A 17,059-nucleotide genomic window follows, 5' to 3' on the forward strand; every position below is an offset into this window, starting at 1 on the left:
ACTCTGAGCTCTTACTCTTACTTTAAGCTCTTACACTTATTCTGAGCTCTTACTCTCACTCTGAACTCTTACACTTACTTTGAGCTCTTACACTTACTTTGAGCTCTTACACTTATTCTGAGCTCTTACTCTCACTCTGAGCTCTTACACTTACTTTGAGCTCTTACACTTATTCTGAGCTCTTACTCTCACTCTGAGCTCTTACACTTACTTTGAGCTCTTACACTTATTCTGAGCTCTTACACTTATTCTAAGCTCTTACTCTCACTCTGAGCTCTTCCTCTCACTCTGAGCTCTTACCCTCACTCTGAGCTCTTACACTTAATTTGAGCTCTTAAACTTATTCTGAGCTCTTTTACTTATTCTGAGCTCTTACTCTCACTCTGAGCTCTTACACTTATTCTGAGCTCCTACACTTATTTTGAGCTTTTACACTTTTTCTGAGCTCTTACTCTCACTCTGAGCTCTTTCACTTATTCTGAGCTCTTACACTTATTCTGAGCTTTTACACTTATTCTGAGCTCTTACACTTATTCTGAGCTCTTTCACTTATGCTGAGCTTTTACACTTATTCTGAGTTCTTACTCTCACTCTGAGCTCTTACTCTCACTCTGAGCTCTTACACTTATTCTAAGCTCTTACTCTCACTCTGAGCTCTTACACTTATTCTGAGCTCTTACTCTCACTCTGAGCTCTTACACTTACTTTGAGCTCTTACACTTACTTTGAGCTCTTACACTTATTCTGAGCTCTTACTCTCACTCTGAGCTCTTACACTTACTTTGAGCTCTTACACTTATTCTGAGCTCTTACTCTCACTCTGAGCTCTTACACTTACTTTGAGCTCTTACACTTATTCTGAGCTCTTACACTTATTCTAAGCTCTTACTCTCACTCTGAGCTCTTCCTCTCACTCTGAGCTCTTACCCTCACTCTGAGCTCTTACACTTAATTTGAGCTCTTAAACTTATTCTGAGCTCTTTTACTTATTCTGAGCTCTTACTCTCACTCTGAGCTCTTACACTTATTCTGAGCTCCTACACTTATTTTGAGCTTTTACACTTTTTCTGAGCTCTTACTCTCACTCTGAGCTCTTTCACTTATTCTGAGCTCTTACACTTATTCTGAGCTTTTACACTTATTCTGAGCTCTTACACTTATTCTGAGCTCTTTCACTTATGCTGAGCTTTTACACTTATTCTGAGTTCTTACTCTCACTCTGAGCTCTTACTCTCACTCTGAGCTCTTACACTTATTCTGAGCTCTTACTCTCACTCTGAGCTCTTACTCTCACTCTGAGCTCTTACACTTATTCTGAGCTCTTACACTTATTCTGAGCTCTTACTCTCACTCTGAGCTCTTACACTTACTTTAAGCTCTTACACTTATTCTGAGATCTTACTCTCACTCTGAACTCTTACACTTACTTTGAGCTCTTACACTTATTCTGAGCTCTTACTCTCACTCTGAGCTCTTACACTTACTTTGAGCTCTTACACTTACTTTGAGCTCTTACACTTATTCTGAGCTCTTACTCTCACTCTGAGCTCTTACACTTACTTTGAGCTCTTATACTTATTCTGAGCTCTTACTCTCACTCTGAGCTCTTACACTTACTTTGAGCTCTTACACTTATTCTGAGCTCTTACACTAACTCTGAGCTCTTACACTTACTTTGAGCTCTTACACTTATTCTGAGCTCTTACTCTCACTCTGAGCTCTTACACTTACTTTGAGCTCTTACACTTATTCTGAGCTCTTACACTTATTCTGAGCTCTTACACTTATTCTGAGCTCTTGCTCTCACTCTGAGCTCTTACACTTACTTTGAGCTCTTACACTTATTCTGAGCTCTTACTCTCACTCTGAGCTCTTACACTTACTTTGAGCTCTTACACTTATTCTGAGCTCTTACTCTCACTCTGAGCTCTTACACTTACTTTGAGCTCTTACACTTATTCTGAGCTCTTACACTAACTCTGAGCTCTTACTCTCACTCTGAGCTCTTCCTCTCACTCTGAGCTCTTACCCTCACTCTGAGCTCTTTTACTTATTCTGAGCTCTTACTTTCACTCTGAGCTCTTACACTTATTCTAGCTCCTACACTTATTCTGAGCTCTTACACTTATTCTGAGCTCTTACTCTCACTCTGAGCTCTTCCTCTCATTCTGAGCTCTTACCCTCACTCTGAGCTCTTACACTTATTCTGAGCTCTTACTCTCACTCTGAGCTCTTACACTTACTTTGAGCTCTTACACTTATTCTGAGCTCTTACTCTCACTCTGAGCTCTTACACTTACTTTGAGCTCTTACACTTATTCTGAGCTCTTACACTAACTCTGAGCTCTTACTCTCACTCTGAGCTCTTCCTCTCACTCTGAGCTCTTACCCTCACTCTGAGCTCTTACACTTACTTTGAGCTCTTACACTTATTCTGAGCTCTTTTACTTATTCTGAGCTCTTACTTTCACTCTGAGCTCTTACACTTATTCTAGCTCCTACACTTATTCTGAGCTCTTACACTTATTCTGAGCTCTTACTCTCACTCTGAGCTCTTCCTCTCACTCTGAGCTCTTACCCTCACTCTGAGCTCTTACACTTACTTTGAGCTCTTACACTTATTCTGAGATCTTACACTTATTCTGAGCTCTTACACCTATTCTGAGCTCTTACACTTATTCTGAGCCCTTACACTTATTCTGAGTTCTTACTCTCACTCTGAGCTCTTACTCTCACTCTGAGCTCTTACTCTCACTTTGAGCTCTTACACTTATTCTGAGCTCTTACACTTATTCTGAGCTCTTACACTTATTCTGAGCTCTTACACTTATTCTGAGCACTTTTTATAAGTGATGTTCTGTGTTTCCTACCCTACCTCAATCCTGGTTGTTCACCAGCATAGTCAGTTATTAACAGCTGAACACACACACACACACACACACACACACACACACACACACACACACACACACACACACACACACACACACACACACAACTAATACATACTTAATCCAGAGAGAGTGTGAGTCAGGGACCCAGCCAGCAAGTTCATGTGCGGCTCACACATCCACAAAAAAAATGAGAGACAGAGAGAATAAAGACAAGGATAGAGACAGAGAGAGAGAGAGAGAGAGAGAGACAGAGAAATCAGAGAAGTAAAGAGAGATGACAGAAAATAGTAGCAGAAAAGATCAAATTATATCGAGAGAAGAGGAGAGAAGAAAGAAAGAGTAGAAGAAAGAGAAAGGCATGGACAAAGGAGACAATTCAAAGAAAAGGGGAAAAGGAAGTGAGAAAAAACAATAATCCCTCTAGCATTCAGGCAATTACTGGAGCTGGCACAGTCCTCATCTCTTTCTTGCTCTCACTCTCTCTTTTTCGCTCTCTATCTTTTTTTCTCTCTGTCTCGCGCTCTCTCTCTCTTTCTCGGGGCTTGCCTGTGTTGAGCAAGGGGTGATCAGGAAACCCCCTCCATCACACACACACACACACACCCACTAGCTTATATAGCATATAGCACATGGCTCATATCTCTGTGAAAGACATCATAAATCTGATAAGTCTGGAACAATGGAAATAAAGTGCCACCTCAGAATACAGCGCACGCCCGCATGTGTGTGTGTGCGTGAAGCAGGTAGGCGGACCTCGTCTCTGTGCTGTCAAATGCGATTGTGCAGCAGCGCGCTGTGTGTGTGTGTGTGTGTGTGTGTGTGTGTGTGTGGCCGCTGCACTCACGAGTGTGTCTCGCTCTTTATATCCTCATCTCAGCCCACCTCTTCACTCCCCCTTCTCTCTCTCTCTCTCATCCTCCTGTTCTCCAGGATTTTCTGCTCCCTTATCTCTCTCTCTGTATTCACAGCATCTGCGTTGCCTCATCTCCCTCTCTTTTTCCATTCCTTTTCTCGTCCTTCTCTCTCTCTCTCTCTTTCTCTCTATCTCTCTCTGTGTGTTGGGCTGCGGATCTCTTCTCTTTCCCTCTAAAAATCCTTCACTCCTGCTTCAGGTGAGTCTATTCACTTTAATATTGCTTTGGGTTTACCTCTCTTATTCTTTCTCTCATTGCCTTGTTCTCTCTGTTGTTTCTTTCATTCTTTCTTTTTCTTTTCCCACTCTTTCTTTCTTTCCACCTCTCTTTTCCTCCATCTCTCACTCTCTTTCTTTCCGCTGCCTCTTCTGTTCTTGATTCTGGCTGAGCTGTGATGGTAACTGCAGATGCAGTTGTGGGAGAGAGAAAGAGAGAGCTGGATACAATAGAAATAGTGTGGGAAGCTCCAAAGCGAAGGTGTGTGTGTGTGTGTGTGAGTAATAGAGAGGAAGATTCATAAGATAAAAAGGTTTGTGAGTGTTGATTCCAGATTGTCTGATGATGCTTCTATAAAGAGGGACTGAGAGAGACTGTGTTAGTCTGAGAGAGTTTATACTGTGACTCAGGTGAGGTGCAGCTGTACTGGACTGGAGTACTGTATAGATAGCCTGCTAGATTTAAAGGGCTGATACACTCTCAACAATGAAAGTTCTTTGAAGGTTTTTTTCAGTGATGCTTTAGAAGAAACACTTTTGCTTCTATTAGGAAGTATGTTTGTAATAAAGACGCACACTCTGAAACAGCATGTCTAATGCCAGGTGTGATTGTATAGAGATGAGTTGGGGAGTTGTGGATGAGGTGGGCGGTGATTATCCAACATCCTGACATCACAAATTCTCTTGTTGCTGAATTCAATCAAATAATTTAAATTATGAAACCTTTCCTGGACAGTAAAGAGTAAAGTTACTTCAACACAGTTTGGAAAAACTATTTATATAACATTGGACTTACAATAAATGAGCAGGTGTCCCAATAGTTTTGTCCACATATTCTGCAGGTGAAGAATATTTTTAAGCTCTAAAGAACCTTCACTTTATGTACAGCAGGCATCCCAGCTTGCAAAAGCTCATTGCAAGCAGCCAACAACCTATTTTTTATTCAGCATTGTTTCTCTGTTTAAATAATATAAAGGTAGAGCATTGTTGAATATCTTTTTAGCTTTTGAATATTTTGTAAATTTTTTATATGCCATTTTTTTCTTTTTTATTCTTTTATTAAGTCCAAAGGGAACTTGATTATTAAGGACATCCACAGAGCATACCTGTCAAGTCTCACATTTTGGCTGGGAAACCCTCTTTCCTGCTGTCCTCCCACATTACTATTTTCTCGTAAATTTCTTGTATTATATTATAGTTAAAAAAGAAAAAAACTTTCCTGTCCCTCTCCAAACTGAAATGTCACTAACCTCAGGCTGCCGCAAGTGGCAGTTCTCACGAGGTTAGTGCCAAGAGATGGATGAATGCAAGGATAGCCAAAATCCCAAATTCCTGCCAAAAAATGTGAAGACTTCATGTAAATATCTAGAAAAGTGTTTTCAGTTAGGCTGTATTAAAAGAGGCCTATCAGATTCTGATCATCTAATTGTAGTTTGTGAGTGGTGCCTGTAAACACCCAAAGGGGAAATACAAACCTTTATATTCCCTGTGTTTAAACCCCCAAGCAGAACTGAACTAGAGTAATGCACTATGAAAATCCCACCCACAGAGCTCACTGATTGGTCTACTGTGTCCAAGTAGAGACAAATCAGGATATAGACCATGCCCCCTAGAGAGAGCACTTATTGTTCTACTAAGTACAAGGAGAGACCAGACAAGATAATATGATAATATTAGCAGGGAGAATGTGGGATAATTCTGCGTGTTGCAGGAGAGGTGGGATGTCTATTAAAAGTTGTTCAGGGTCACACATTTCCATTACCAACATGTTCAAAAGTGCAAAATTTAAAACTGCATCAAATAATGTGTCTTTCTAAAAATGCAACAGTTTGATATGGCACTGTTATACTCCTCAACGTTCACAACATGCTGTTTTCTTCCCAGTCCATCAGAAAAAGCCTGCATGTTGTGGGAGAGGTGGAATAAGAGGTGGGATGTCTGGCTCTAAATATTTACAGGTCTCTGCATTGCAAACATGATTCAAAAGTGGGTCATTCAAGACATCAGTCAATACAGAATTCTTGTATTGTTAAAAATAAAAAAATTGAATATGGCATAAACACACTCAAAACATATCAGTTACACCCCAGTTCATCTAAACAACCTATGCTGAAACACAAACATGTAACACAACAACCAACCAAGCCTTAATAGTGCATGTGTTGCACCTCAGAGCTTGCCTCCACATGGCAGGTCTAAGGACGTTTTCACACCAGCACTGAATCAGACTCTGGTTGGTTTGTACTCCTGGTGCAGTTTGTTTGAGCAGGTGTGAAAACATTAATCACAATTGGGAGCGAATCAAAACAACAGCACCAGACCCAGGAGAAGAGTTGTTCTCCGGCTGCTCCCAAACCAACTCCGGAGCGGTTCTGTTTGTGGTGAGAACGTGATCCGGCCTCGATCTGAAACAACTATCAAATGTACTCCTCATATTTGAGCTAAACTGCTGTTCAGGTGTCGTTTAACACTGTTCTTCGTTGTGTGATAAAGCAGCTTTACACTGCATAACTACACGCGCTGGTCTGAAACAGTGGACCCTCTTCCTGTATTTACTTTCTTGCTCCCTTGGAGTTTTTCCACCAGCATGGAACCAGCACCAGTCTGGTCCACAAACCTAATTTGAATTGACTGACTTACTGACTAAGACATTTCAGTAGGACTTTACATACAGTAGAAACTGCTTGAAACACAGCAGGCGGAAGAAGGGTGGAGGTTTATGGAGGAGTATGTGGGGTTGTCATCATTGGGGGTGTCTCTATCAACTTATGTTAAACAAAGGAGAGGTATTTGAGAGATAAGGGTGAGGGAAAAAGGTTTGGAGTGAATAGGGGAATAGGAGGGTTAAGGAGTGAATCAGTTGAAAACCCAAGGAAAGCACAATTTCCTATTCACAATCTCACAATCACAATGTTGAAATCTTAATAAAAGTACAAATTGTTTGTTGACAGAATCTCTCAACATCTATGGGCATATCTGTTTGTACAGGAGCACTGCCACTGTGCAACGCCCACTGTTGATGACATTGATGGGACGTTGTAATGGTGGAAATGCAGGCTAGTTTGCTGAAAAGCACCACAATTCTCATAAGCCCGAAGAGAACTGGTTCAACAACAAAGTTCCTTTGTTGGAAAATTGCTACCAGACAACTCAGAGACCAGTCAGAGGAGACAATGCGCTCACATGGTTTGTTGGGGCACATTTTGGATTGTTTATGTTTGTGCCTGTAAGAAACAAAACAAACTCATCAACTGATTCAGAGAAACCACCTACAAGAGTAAAAAAGCTCTAAATCTAGTGTATTTTCAACATAAATTAAATTAGTTGAGAAAGTGACATTGTTGGTCACATTTATTATAGGTTATCTGTTATAGGTTATTTATTAGAACTTGTTCTGTTTCTCCCAAAGGTAATAGAGTAGACAGAACACTAGGACAGACATAAAATAAATGTATCTCTCAATAATGAAACACATTATGCAAATATATGTCAATGTAACAGAAAGTCATTAATTTGTGAAGGTTAGTTAATAGTTAATTGCACTGTCGAGGGAGCGTTGCTGTTTTCGCTAATTTCAAAGCATTAAGCAACAAGAGCATTACTGAAGTCAGGATGCTGGATAATGATCAGCACTCCACCTCATCCTCAACTCACCAACTCATCTCAAAAGTACTGAACAGAGCACCTTCATTCCAGAGAACACCGTTCCACTGCTCTACAGCTCAGTGCTGGGGGTTTATTACCCCTCTATAGCTCATACCTGTTTATCTGTCCAAAAGAGTCCTATTCTGTTCAGTTCTTCTACACTACAGGTTCTAGACATTTCTCCCAAATTCCGAATAAAAATACTGGATTTTAGAGCATTTATGTGCAGAAAATGAGAAATGGCTGACACATCAAAAAAGATGCAGAGCTTTCAGACCTGAAATAATGCAAAGAAAACAAGTTCATATTCATAAAGTTTTAAGAGTTCAGAAATCAATATTTAGTGGAATAACCCTGGTTTTTAATCTCCCCCACCAGTCTTACACACTGCTTTTAGATAACTTTATGGCACTCCTGGTGAAAGTGGTCTCTTATTTTTTTCCTGAGCTATATATGCTGATGGGCTCTTGACCGTGACACTTTTCAGATCCACAGCAGTAAGCTATCTTTGTCACATTATAGGAATGGGTTCAAACACCTGTGGATGTTTTAGAGCCAGAGCGAGACTGAAGCTCAGTTTTACACTTAAAGCTTAAAACTTACTTTTATCTGCTGGTGGTGGGGTTTCTGTATTTTGCATTATTTTGTATATTGTACTAAACTACAATTTTTTTAATAAATCTGCTCAGAAAGATATTGACTATATAGTGGTTCCATTGTTAGGAATAATATCATTGTTAGTAATCAATACTAAGTACACTTGAGTAAACTACACTGCACCCTTTAAGGTTCTTCAGTGAGCATGTGCAGAGGAGCAGTGTGGGAGACTTTTAGTAAATTCTTCTTTAACTTTAATACTAATTCCCACTTTGTAACTCAGACATACTGTAGAATGTTTTAGCTGCTGTATCATAGTATATTATATAATGTAGCACCATGTTAAACCCATGCATCTACACTATTGATTCCTGGCAACATGTACTGTATATTCTTGCCCACCATGGCTACCTTTCCTTGGGTATTCAGTTTTCTTTTTATCTAGCTGCTGAATGCCTGGGCAGTCTGTTGTGAACCTTAAGAGCAAGTTATAATTTTCTTTACTGTGAAGCGTAACTGGATACTGGTTAAGAACTGCAATGAAGGAACTGGCACTAGATTAATTTCCCTCTTTAATGAAAAATAAAAAAACAAACACAATATAGCCTATTTTGAATAGCAAACAATAATACCTGAGTACCCAAAAAATTAAAATTGAGTTACTACATTATTTAAAGTCAGTACAACTCAGTACAACTACGATAAAAAATATATTATTATATATTAAATATATACATAAAGTAAATATAACTGTATTTTAAGTAGATTTCAATAGTAGACATAAATTGATAATAACTGCTATATTTGCTTAATTTGTTCAGAGCAATTGGTTTCCCATTCTAATTCTAATAAATAAAATGAACTTAACAGATTTTACAGTGTAAGTAAGGCCTATGATCTCAAAACAGTCTAGACTTAAATGTGTCTTAGATTCCTAAGCTGTTGGAAACATTTCTCTTGAGAGTCTGGTCTGTGATGATATTACAGCATTATGCAATTTCTTCAGATCTTTTTGGGACACATTCATGCAGTGAATTAACAGGAATTACCAACAAACCAAGAAACCTTTTCCCACACCATTACACCCCCACCACCAGCCTGGGCTGTTTACAAGGTGAATTGGGTCCATGGGCCTCTGGTGCCAAATTCTGACATTAAAATACCATTTATTTTCTTAATGTATTTTTGTCAATATTTTAATGAGAATAAGGGGAACCTTGTATTTTTTTAGGTTTGAAATGTGAACGCTCTGTGCGTTCTTTTATGTTCCTTTATGTACGTGTGTTAGTGTATCTGAGGTCACTATGTCTTTACTGTTAGTCCTGCTGCTGATTAGCACCTTAATTAACTAATTAACTATAACTCTAGGAGAGGTGTAGGACCATTAAACTTGTGACTGACGACAGCTGGCCATGTATTAGAGCCCCATCCTCTGAAGCCCAGCTCCAGGTGTGGAGGAGGAGCTGCGGGAAGCAAGCGCTTCTCGGTAAAGCGTCTTTACCAAAGCAAGCCTGGAAATGAGCACTGCTCCTCCAATTACGGCAGATTACAGCAGATCCACACCACTCAGGAGATCTAAAAGCCTGCTGTTTGTTCAGCCCAATAAAGAGAGAGAGAGAGAGAGAGAGACATTAATGCCATATCATTGTTTCTACAGTAATTGCTCATTGTCCATCAGCTGCACTTATCAAATAGGCCACTTTATAGTTCTATAATAACAGCCTATAATCCTGTATCTGTTTCTCTGCCTATTTTATTATTATTATCCTCCTTTTATTCACCCTGTTCTTTAACTGCTGCTGAAACTGTTTAGCACTCTGGACTTTACCGGATAGATCACCACAGAGCAGCTATTATTATTTGGGTGGTGGGTCATTATTTTGTGGTGTAAGTGCTTGTTGTGTCAGTATGAGTGGATCAGATATGGCAGTGCTGCTGAAGTTCTGAACACTCTTTTTTCCCATCACTTTTTATATTCATAAACTAGTACCTGTTACATTATAGCTCACATTATCTCTCTGTGCTGTTACATTAGCTATAGCTCCACATTATCTCACTGTACTGTTACATTAGATATAGCTCACATTATCTCTCTGTGCTGTTACATTAGCTATAGCTCCACATTATCTCACTGTACTGTTACATTAGCTATAGCTCACATTATCTCTCTGTACTGTTACATTAGCTATAGCTCCACATTATCTCACTGTACTGTTACATTAGCTATAGCTCACATTATCTCTCTGTACTGTTACATTAGCTATAGCTCACATTATCTCTCTGTGCTGTTACATTAGCTATAGCTCACAGTATCTCTCTGTGCTGTTACATTAGCTATAGCTCACATTATCTCTCTGTACTGTTACATTAGCTATAGCTCACATTATCTCTCTGTGCTGTTACATTAGCTATAGCTCCACATTATCTCACTGTACTGTTACATTAGCTATAGCTCGCATTATCTCTCTGTACTGTTACATTAGCTATAGCTCACATTATCTCTCTGTACTGTTACATTAGCTATAGCTCACATTCTATCATATCTCTCTGTACTGTTACATTAGCTATAGCTCACATTATCTCTCTGTACTGTTACATTAGCTATAGCTCACATTATCTCTCTGTGCTGTTACATTAGCTATAGCTCACATTATCTCTCTGTACTGTTACATTAGCTATAGCTCACATTATCTCTCTGTACTGTTACATTAGCTATAGCTCACATTATCTCTCTGTACTGTTACATTAGCTATAGCTCACATTATCTCTCTGTACTGTTACATTAGCTATAGCTCACATTATCTCTCTGTACTGTTACATTAGCTCACATTATCTCTCTGTACTGTTACATTAGCTATAGCTCACATTCTATCATATCTCTCTGTACTGTTACATTAGCTATAGCTCACATTATCTCTCTGTACTGTTACATTAGCTATAGCTCCACATTATCTCACTGTACTGTTACATTAGCTATAGCTCACATTATCTCTCTCTACTGTTACATTAGCTATAGCTCATATTATCTCACTGTACTGTTACATTAGCTATAGCTCCACATTATCTCACTGTACTGTTACATTAGCTATAGCTCACATTATCTCTCTGTGCTGTTACATTAGCTATAGCTCACATTATGTCTCTGTACTGTTACATTAGCTATAGCTCACATAATCTCTCTGTACTGTTACATTAGCTATAGCTCACATTATCTCTCTCTACTGTTACATTAGCTATAGCTCACATTCTATCATATCTCTCTGTACTGTTACATTAGCTATAGCTCACATTATCTCTCTGTACTGTTACATTAGCTATAGCTCCACATTATCTCACTGTACTGTTACATTAGCTATAGCTCACATTATATCTCTCTACTGTTACATTAGCTATAGCTCACATTCTATCATATCTCTCTGTGCTGTTACATTAGCTATAGCTCACATTATCTCTCTGTGCTGTTACATTAGCTATAGCTCACATTATCTCTCTGTACTGTTACATTAGCTATAGCTCACATTATCTCTCTCTACTGTTACATTAGCTATAGCTCACATTCTATCATATCTCTCTGTGCTGTTACATTAGCTATAGCTCACATTATCTCTCTGTACTGTTACATTAGCTATAGCTCACATTATCTCTCTGTACTGTTACATTAGCTATAGCTCACATTATCTCTCTGTACTGTTACATTAGCTATAGCTCACATTATCTCTCTGTACTGTTACATTGCCTACAGCTCGCATTATCTCTCTCTACTGTTACATTAGCTATAGCTCACATTATCTCTCCGTACTGTTACATTAGCTATAGCTCACATTATCTCATTGTACTGTTACATTAGCTATAGCTCCACATTATCTCTCTGTACTGTTACATTAGCTATAGCTCACATTATCTCTCTGTACTGTTACATTAGCTATAGCTCCACATTATCTCTCTGTACTGTTACATTAGCTATAGCTCACATTATCTCTCTGTGCTGTTACATTAGCTATAGCTCACATAATCTCTCTGTACTGTTACATTAGCTATAGCTCACATTATCTCTCTGTACTGTTACATTAGCTATAGCTCACATTATCTCACTGTACTGTTACATTAGCTATAGCTCCACATTATCTCTCTGTACTGTTACATTAGCTATAGCTCACATTATCTCTCTGTGCTGTTACATTAGCTATAGCTCACATAATCTCTCTGTACTGTTACATTAGCTATAGCTCACATTATCTCTCTGTACTGTTACATTAGCTATAGCTCACATTATCTCTCTGTGCTGTTACATTAGCTATAGCTCACATTATCTCTCTGTACTGTTACATTAGCTATAGCTCACATTATCTCTCTGTACTGTTACATTAGCTATAGCTCACATTATCTCTCTGTACTGTTATTTTGTTCTGTTATTTGTTTGTTGTTTGTTATTTGATTTTACTGAGTGGGTCAACCCGAGTAGGATGGGTTCCTCTGACTGAGTCTTGGTTACTTACAAGGTTTCTTCCTCTTAAAGGGAGTTTTTTCTTGCCACTGTGTCACCACATTAATTTGCATCTCTGTGGTGCTGCTCATAAGAGGCGTGGACCTGTTTTTCTCTGTAAAGCTGCTTTGTGACAACTTTTGTTGTAAAAAGCGATATAGAAATACAATTAAATTGAATTAAATTGAATTTAAAAACTCCAGCAACACTTCTGTGCCTTATCCACCCCGGTTATTAACACAAATCAACTTATTAGCATCCACAATATCAGTCTGCAGTATTAGCAAAATATTATTTGCAAATAGCACTAATAGCATGCTACAGATCTACAGTGCAGCCCTACAAGAACTCCAGCCGCATGCCTCTGAGATAAGCCATGAGTTCACTCTGGACATTAGGAAAGATGGTGAGATGGTGCGGATAATGGGAATGTGCATTTTGTGTGCTACTAAACTGATAACCTTGCTAAACTAGCCTGTCACTGCTACATAATGCAGGGACAATAGATGGAGGTACACTGAGTACCCTCTGGGGCCTCAATTTCCACAGAATTCTTTCACCTGTGACGGTATTGATCAGCGGCAGACCCTGTTTCGTCCTTCTATTTCTTTGTCTCTTCCGTCTTTGTGTCCCTGACAGCTCTCCCAGAGCTAGCGGCGTGCGCGGATGCACTAACGCGGCAGTGAGGGCGTTACTCAAGGACCTTTATTGGGGCCCCAAATGCAGATAATGATCACATTTAGCACGGCTGTGGACTGAGAGAGACAGTGATGTATGCTGTGTGTATCTCTCTCGCTCGCGGCGATGCTGTTGGGGTCTGGGTGGTGAAATCAATTTGTGGGAATGCTGGTGGCATGTGTGCCTATTAGCACCCTAATAGGATCTTGGATGTTTGTTTCTATCTATTATATATATATATATATATATATATATATATATATATATATATATATATATATATATATATATATATATGAAGGGAGACACACATAGAAACAATGGTTAATTTATTTTATTTAAGTTAGATTAAGTTTATTATGTAAAAAATAAGCTGTATTAATGATGATGTAGATAGTGCTCTTATGAGACCTAATTATTGTGATTCCAGAGCCATCTGTATACTACAGCAGACCATAGAAATATTTTATTTTAGAAACTCAACCCCAAGTGTTATTTGTTATGTGTTATTTGTCATATTTGCATTTGTCAACATTATTGGTTTGTCAGAAAAAAAAAATAGTATAAAAATAAAGCAGCTCCCTCAAGGGTTCTGTGAATAATCCATTGTGTTACATACTTAGAAAAATAATTGTTTCTTCAAAGTTTATATCAAAGGTATTTTATGGAATGCACGTGCGGCGGGACTGATGACATCACTGGCATTTTTTTTACGCTGTAAAAAACAAAGTTTTAGCAAGTGAAATGATCTCATTTCAAGGCAATACATCTTGTTTTATTCTTTGATAAAAATGTTTTTTCCTACTAAACATTGTAAGTTCAAGATTATTTAGCTTGTTTTAGAAATAATTATCTTATTTTAAATAATTTGAACTCAAAACAAACACAAAAAGTCACAAGTCAAAGCTATTTAAACATAACTGTAATTCTTAAAAAAAAACATTTTCTTTTAAAGTCAAATGAGTACTGGATGTTAATATACACAGATTCTCTTCTAAAAACTGTTTAATTGGGTGATTAAAGCGCGTCACTTAATGTACAGTACAGTACAGATTTCCAGTTTTCCACTAAGGCTGGGTGCAGCATTAGCATTAGCAGCTAGTGCTAGCCACGTTTAGCGGCTAATGCCGCCAGACAGTGAGAAACTGACAAACCCTGAGTGTTCCGTTAAGTCAGGGTGACATAAGCTAGCAGTTTATCCCATGTAGCTTGTTTTAACACAGTAAACGTGCAGACTACAGTCTTATATATCAATTAGTGTGGAAAGCAGCTTATGCTAATGCTGCTCCAGCAGGGCTAGCCGAGGTTAGCAGCAGGCTACAGGCCGATAATACTTACCTCTGAATGTGAAAGAGCTAGCGCTTAGCGTGGTTAGACACTAATGCTAATACTCCTGTATAACGCTGCACTTTAGCAGACTGGCTTTACAACATGACTGTGGTAAAATTCATACATGAAGAGCACTGTATTATAAAGCACACAGTCGATTTTTGGGAAAATGAAAGGATTTTATGTGCGCTTCATAGTGCAAAAAATACAGCAAGCATAAACAGCTCAAAATAAATATATATTTTTGTCTAGATTTTGCCAGTGGATTTTGTGTAGTGTGGAGTATTTTATGTTTGGGAGGGGCTCTCCTCTCCTGACTGCTCACAGAAGATGCTCAAACTGCACAATCCCAAGAATACCAATTCTCATTCTGAGAAAGTAAGAACGTATTAGACCTTGTTTGAAAACCTAGAAGGCCTTGAGGATTCCCACTTTATATGTACAATGTGAAAAAGCCATCACATCATCTTCTCTGAGCTCTAGATGTGCAGACGTCTGTAACTCAGACCACGGCAGGCAGAAACTCAGCTCTGATGGTCTGAGTACTGAGTGTGGTATTTTTGCAGCAGATTCAGTTTTGATTGGGTTTTTGGGCGTCTGGACTGAGATGAAGCAGAATTCTCTTACTGATGTAACGCTCCTCACACACAGGAATTTCCAGAGAACACACTGTGCTGATAACAAAAACACCAGAACAGCTTAGTTTAAACCAGGACTGCCTTCAACTGCAGAGCAATTGTCACACTAGAATCTTTGTTATCTCAGTACTGGTAGGCATTTGATCAGGTGGGAACAGAATATGACTGCTGTTACGCATAAATCAAATTTTCAGTTGAAGGAAAGACTTTTTTAAAATTAAATTGAAGTCAATGGATAAATGTTTGATTTAATGCAGTCACATTAATTCATTACCAAACACGATTTAACTTTATTGGGTTAGTTTATTTTTTACCGAAATTCATCTAAAAGGCTCACTGAGACATTTCCGCCACCTTTTGTTACATCTTATTGGTGATGTTGTTTGTCTGTGGTCTGGATTCCGCCTAGATTTTGTGTAAAACTGACCGATGGACACTCATGACATGTCAGAAACCCATCAGTCTTCATCACACTATGTTTATTCATATTATTAATTGCTTTGCATATTAACCCCTAAAACCCTATTGACGGATTTTCCATCCAAAATCGCAGCTTGTGTTCTCATCTTAATTAATCCATTCACACAAACATAATCCATATATGGTTAGAAAGGGCGGAACTTACTCTTTCTAAAAATAGTGATCACATCCCAGTGCAGTAAAGCGTCTACAAGAAACTCATTGAGAAACACACCTAAAAAAGTGAGATCTCCTTCCCCAATATTATTTACCTTTAGTTTTTCAAACATATTTATATGATGTTTCAAACCAAATAATATCAGTAAATAAAGACTCAAAAGTGTCCACAGAAAAAGTGTGAAACTACCTGCACTCAAACTAAAGCTAGGTATGCTGAGCACTACTTTATATAGTTTTTATTTTACTTGCACATTTTTACTAAGTAATTATTTTGCACTAAACATTTTTATTTATTTACACAGGTTTACATTTTTTGTATATAGTGTCCTTTCTTCTTTGTGTGTCCTGATCAAAATACTGAGCATAGGCATAGGCTGAGTGTCAGGTCTTTCGTCTCTACATGCATCCTAGAGGTGTGATTATCAAGAAAAATAAGTCTGATGCCTGATGCTCTCCATGTATTTGGTCAAAGTAATAATAAGCCATGTAATGAACTATCATCAATATTCTTATGCTTTCAACTCATACACACTCTAATCTAACAATTTTTAAAAGATATCTTAGGTGTGAATATATTTATAGTCTATGCCTAAACAAAAATGTCTTCTGGAGTAAAAGAGCTCAGGTCTGATATAATTACTGTGTTATAAGACCTGAAAGAGGAATTGACAAAAATGAAGAAAAAACACAACAAAACAGGCTAGGGTTCAAAGGGTTAATTCTACTTTTAGTCTTCCCTTTGATTTCATTCAAGTATTTTTTTAAATGCTCATATAAGAGTTGATGAAGAAAGACAATGCTATAAAGTGAACAGTATTGACAGATCAGCCAACACTGAATCAGCAGCTCAGAAAATGATTCCTGCTTTTACAACCAACAAAAGAGAGACCACACTATTAATCATAATGTATGATCTATAAGTTTACTTAACGTAGCCTGGGGGAATCACTACACACTGATGGTGAGTGGCAAAAAATGGGGGACACACCCAGTATGCAAATAGATGCCAGAAGCCAATTGAAAAGAA

At 38.3% G+C, this 17,059-nt stretch overlaps 1 protein-coding gene across 4 annotated transcripts in view; it reads left to right on the forward strand.

Moving 5' to 3' along the window:
* Window positions 1-3,689: 3,689 nt before the first annotated feature.
* LOC103045208 (RNA binding protein fox-1 homolog 3) overlaps window positions 3,690-17,059 on the forward strand; it is a 319,394-nt gene continuing 306,024 nt past the window's right edge. For 2 of the 4 annotated variants that reach the window (XM_049476118.1, XM_049476120.1), the window contains exon 1: window positions 3,732-4,006. The gene's annotated coding sequence lies outside the window, so the exon portion shown is untranslated. Of the gene's footprint in view, window positions 4,007-17,059 lie in introns of all 4 variants that reach the window. The other 2 variants (XM_049476121.1, XM_049476119.1) reach the window with 2 other exon arrangements.

The sequence above is a fragment of the Astyanax mexicanus genome, chromosome 3 (assembly GCF_023375975.1).
Source record: "Astyanax mexicanus isolate ESR-SI-001 chromosome 3, AstMex3_surface, whole genome shotgun sequence".
NCBI classification, from domain to species: Eukaryota; Metazoa; Chordata; class Actinopteri; order Characiformes; family Acestrorhamphidae; genus Astyanax; species Astyanax mexicanus.